We start from the raw sequence: 5,764 nt of genomic DNA, 5'->3' as shown, positions 1-5,764 counted from the left end.
GCCCACCCCCCCAGCCCCCCCCGTGGGGGATTTGTAAGCACGGCCCTGGGAGGAAAGCAGGGTGCAAAAAGCACGTCTGATGGACAGGCCCGTATCTTTCAACACCACTCGTGGGGAGGGGGGAATGGATCCTCGAGGTCGGGTCCTGACAACTCTCTGCTCCGATCCAGAGGATCGCTTGTGTGAAAAATCACCCAGGACCGGCGCCCTAACTGCAGAAGGGTCGGGTGACACAAAACGAAGCCGGTGACTGCTGGTGACACGCTAGCGGCACGCTGTACAGCTTTAGCAGGGGTTATAAGGCTCCCCAGCACCAGCTGGCAGGAGGCACTGGGACTTGCTTCTAATTTTTTTATTCCCAACAACTTCCAACGACTAAGAGTCCTATCCCAGTGGATAACAGGGCACTTCATTCCAGTAAACAACTGTGTTACATCATCTCTCTCATAAATATATCCAGCTCTAGATTAAATAGAAATAAGGTTTTCCAGTCATTGCTCCTTTCTGTGGGTTAGAGACTGTTTTCTAACCTCCTCCCTCGACTTCTTCCGCCCATTTGCTCTTGTGCGAGTGTGGGAACCCATGAAAGACCTCAATCTCCACGGGATTTTCCTTTAGGCTTATATATAGTTGCCACATTCCTTCCCAGCTCCCCTTTTGCCAGGGCAAACAAAGCAAGCTCAGGACTAGACTCCCTGTTCCTTATCCAAATCGCCTTTCCCTGCCCTCTTCTCCATATGAGTCAAGCTGCTGGGACAACCAGAACCGTAACTGTATAGAGAGTCATGCAGGGGTGTCCTCACAGCTCCTTGGAGAATGGTGTCAGCATTTGCCTTTCTGCCAAAACTCCTCACTTCCTACTGCAAGGGTTGTATTTACCCTTTTCATGGCCATGTTCCTTCAGCAGCTCTTAAGGACTGCGTCATTAACTAGTGTCCCAAGGCCTTTTTCCTCCTCTACCTGGCAAGGACTACCGAGACTATAGCCACAGCACGCATTCTTACCACATGTCCCAACCGCATGACCTCTTAACCCTGGATTTCATTCCTTCTCCGCCACTCCGGTACCCACAGTCCTAGGCTTCCTCCTGGCGATTTTTCAAGCCTCCTCTGTGCCGGGATGCCCTTTCTGCTCTGTGACTTTGTCAGATGTTGTTAGCAAAGTCCCTCTTTTGTTCTAAAACTGATCATGAAAATTTTCTATTGAGACGACAATCCTGGGCCATGCCGTAGGTCCATCCAGTTCCTTCACCCACCTGTGCCAGTGATAAGAGCTCAGGGCTTTCTTTTGCCAGAGATTGTTTCTGTGTGTCTAAGAGCTCTTAATATATTTATCTCTCTCTCTTCTGTGAATTTGTCTAATGGCTTTTAGAACTCAAGCAACAAGTTGTTTTATTAAAATTATTACATACTATTCAGTAGAGCTGAGTTTTAAATGAATGATTCCTGTCTTGGAACTTAGAGGTACAGGTAAAACCAGAGGTTTAAAAGCACCCTAGGGGTCTGCGTTCCTCAAGAATCTCTCCTCAACTACCATCTAACCCCTCAAGTGTCTCCTCCGAGGAGACATCCTATACTGTTGGTGTTTCATGGAATAGTCTTGGCTGTTATATGATGTTAATACTATCCTGATGATTTTTAACTAAGAATTGCTGACCTTCCATGGTTATTCCAGAAATGGATTTCCAGTGGAGATCCCTCAAGTCCCACTTCTAAATGCAGTTAGGTTTTTCTCCAGCCCAGAGTTAGACCCACTGGCTCAGTCTTGCATTCTTTGTTAATCACTCGCCTCTCACCACACCAGAAGCCTTGGGGCTAGGTGCCCAGCACCTACAATTTAGGCATTGCAAAACCACATCTCTGCATCCATTTAGCCCTGAGGCTTTTATCTTTGTGGCGAATTATTAACCAAGTCAGGGACATGAAAAACATCTACACAAGGAGATGCTGCATTTTCTTTGGAGGTTGTCCACACGTGAAAAGTACTGTTTTACCTAGCCTGGAAGCTCTTCTCCTGTGCTCACCTTCCAGTAGGCACGGGAGCACATTGTTCATTCCACTTTATGAGAACCTTTCTCATGTCTCAAATCCTCAAATGAGGATTGTTTTCATGTCTCCTCTCAATGATCTCTTCCTGAGACTAAGCAAATACATATCCCTTCAGTGTGCGCTTTTTAAACATCTTAACATTTTTTTTGCTGTTTGCTGCTAATTTCCCTGTAGCTTTTCTTCAAGCGTCGTGTCCAAAACTGGACACTGTACTTACGCTAAGCCTCACCAGTGCCAAGTAGAGCAGAATAATTACCTCAGTGTTTTACCGAAAACACTGCTGCTAGCATATCCCCAAATGACATTTGTTTTTCTGCATAGGTTTTCTCCCACTTTACCTAGTGCATGGTTCACAACAGCCAGTCGATCCGTTCCTGCACTATTGCTGCCTTATCAGTTATTCCTCATTTCACAAACCACGCATTTTATCTGTCTTTTGTCCCAAGATTGCATTTTCTACTTGTCTTTATTACAGTGCAGCTTATTGATTTCAGGCAAGCTCTCCAATCTGTGAAGATCAATGTGAGTCCTGATCCTGTTCTCCAAATCAACCTCTCCCAGCCTCTCCCAGCTAGTGCTCTCAGGAGTTGATTTAAGTACTCTCTTTTCCAGTAGCCTCTTTATTGTTGAAAACATTGTGGCCACAACAGATGCCTGCAGTACTGGCACGTCCAGCTTTGACAGTAAACTGTGGATGAGTGCTTTGGTGCGATTCAAACATCGTGTGCTCATTCTAATCCTGATTTCATTTAGATCTCATTATACAGTTTTATTTTTAAGAGGAGTAAGGCTTTTGACACTAACAAAGTCGACATACATCACATCTATCTCTTTATACACTTGGCTAGTTAGTCCTTCAAGTAAGGACGCTGAATTAATTTGAAGTGATATGTTCTTGATTAATCCATGTTGATGTGTTCTACTGCCTTATCACTTATGTGCTTACAAATTGATTAATAATTGACTCTCATTATCATGGTTACACTGATGGATTTATACTTCCCAGGATCCTCTTCTTTGCTCTTTTTTGGGCTTGTAAACACACGCCTCTGGAACCAATGTCCTCAAGCAAGTGACTTAGGGTGTGAGTCATCATTGCCTCTAACTCAGCCAGTCAAAAGCCAGACACTAATTAGGAGAGGGATTCAGTTCCTTACACACAGGAGTGTGGCACATGTGGTCTAATAATGCTAAGTATTATATAGTATCCAAGACATTTCCTGGGGCTTGCAGATATGGCACAGTATCCGTATGAGACCTGCACCTTTCTGGAAGATCAGCTGGAGCTGAGCAGGCTATCCATGTGGCATAGCTGAGAGCATCTACAACGGGATAGGGCATCTGTATCTATGTTAGGGTAACCACACCCCTACGGATAAGGTGTTCATTAATAGTCAAGGAGAAAAGATGGGTGTAACAAACCACCCTCAGGAGGGAAGTTTCTTAAGATGGAGTCTGATGGCCTTTGAAGATGACACTCTCATTTCAATGGCAATGGAACCAAACAATTTTATCTTCAAGTGATGGGACTAATATTTAGGCAGCAACATGCTTTTCAAGGCATTATGACATTTAAATGGTTCAAACACGTAGCAAGAGTTTTGAAGTACCTAAGTGCCTTGCTCCCAGGCTGGACTACGCTTATTCTGACTGATTTTCAGCACTATGGAAGATACCCAGTATAGGAAGCTAATTATTCTAAAACCTGCTGAAATCTGGAGTGCCCTCTTTACATGCTTATAGCTCTCTAACAATTACCAAGAGAATCTGCACTGATTAAACCTTAGCATGGGTGGTTTTGTTGATTGAGAGGAATCCAGGGTTTTATAACTCAGCACTATCAAGTGCAGAAAACAGCCTTTCACTCACTCTCTGGATAGAGATTCTGTGAGGATAACTACATGAAAGCTTGCAGAACACTCTGATCTGTGGTAACAGAGCCACATGCACCCAAGGCAGAAGGTTTTGATATACCCTGTAGTACACATTGCAATACTGGAAATTCACCCGAGCTGCCCACAGCCCTGAGCTGTCTTAAGGCCTTCCTCCAGATCTACAGACAGGACACTAATGGCAGCACACCTCTAATGCAACAACAAATGCAGTAAATTAAGAAAACATTAAACATCATATGACAATTGCTTCTGTTACCAAAAAGCTCAAGACCTCTTCTGGACATAGCAAGTCCCAAAGGCACATGAGCACTGTAAATCCACTGCATGCATACACTCATGCTCATCTGATGTACAAGAACTTTATGATCAATTATAGCTGAAGGAATGAATGACATATAGTACTGGTGAGGAAGGGGTAGCTGGAGAAAGCGGCTTCTCCCTCATCTGTGCTTTTATTTGCAAGCTGTCAGAAATTTATAGGAATAATTCCACTGCCAGTAGTTTACAGGCTGTTTGATTTAATCCATGCCTCCATCGGTTTCCCCATCAACAGAGACCACAAGGAGTTATCATATAACAGTTCAGATCCAAATGAGCTGCTGCACTTTCCCGCCCCAGCATGAGGACTGAACCCGAATTACCCTAGGCCACCTGTCCCCGCTCACCACTGCAATGTACAGTAGAGGGATTTAGCCCTTATTTGTAATCTTTTGTCTGCAGCCTTGTTGTTTGGGTGGGGCTGCACCTGTTCGTGGTGAGTGGGAATCCGTTAATTATGGCTGTGGGGCTGGGCAGCGAGAGCTGGCCCTGTGCACTGGCACACAAAGGCTTAAGGGAATGCGTGTGAATCCAGTGCCCTATTTGTGCCATGCCAACATTGACTGCAAATCCTCTGGAGTTCACAGCTCGGCTCCTGAATTCCCAGGGCATCTGCCTAGTATTTCACACACCGGATTGTCCTTTCTTTAGAGGGCAGAGATTCTGCCTCTCTATATTTTGGATTGCCTGGGTCTGCAATTGTTTAGGACTAGCAATTGAGGGACAATAATACATTTTGAGGTGTACTTTTGGCTACAGCATCACCCTGTTATCAAATGCAAGTAGAGTTTACTTGGTGAGCTTACCCCCATTGCTTTGAAGTGTAATGTTAGTAATGGCAGCTTGAGCCATAGACACCCAGGTTATACACTCCACTGAACGCTCAAAGATGATGTGACCCCCATCTCTTCCCTCACTAATCCCAGGTACCTGTTGAAGCTGCTGCCCATGCCACCTCACTTCAGTGAGTGCCTCATTCCCTCCCATCCTAGACTCCCCTCTGCCCTTGACACTTCATCTCTGGGAGCTGCCACCTCCTTTTGCTCCCTCTCCTCTGTCCTCACCCAAGCTTTGCCTGTCTTGAACAGATGTTGCTGTCTCCCACCAAAATGCCACCAGAGAAGACACAGATAGCACGGCCCACCTCCACTTTTTAACTCCAGAGGCCAGTGCCACAGAGATTGCTCACGACTACAAATAAATCCGTGCCTAGACCTTGCACTCTCAGGCTGAAGTGTGACCTGTTCACAAAGAAACTATGGTGTCCCTGGCTGCCAAAATCGACCAAGCTTCTGTTGAGCCTGAACAGAGACAACTCCAAAACTCACAACACACCATTTTTTTTCCACCTTTTTTCCAGGCCAGCTCCCTAGCTCCTGCCAGTTTTGGTGATTCTTCAGGGGGAAAGCCGGCCAGGCGCCGGGAGCCGGGACGGCCCGGCCTCGGGGCTCTGCCGCCATCTTGTGACGCCGCGCGGAACGGCGCTGACACGGCATGGCCCTG

This window comes from Athene cunicularia, assembly GCF_003259725.1.
Source record: "Athene cunicularia isolate RWA chromosome 2 unlocalized genomic scaffold, athCun1 chr2_part1, whole genome shotgun sequence".
In the NCBI taxonomy this organism is placed as follows: domain Eukaryota; kingdom Metazoa; phylum Chordata; class Aves; order Strigiformes; family Strigidae; genus Athene; species Athene cunicularia.
This window is presented reverse-complemented; position numbering follows the sequence as displayed.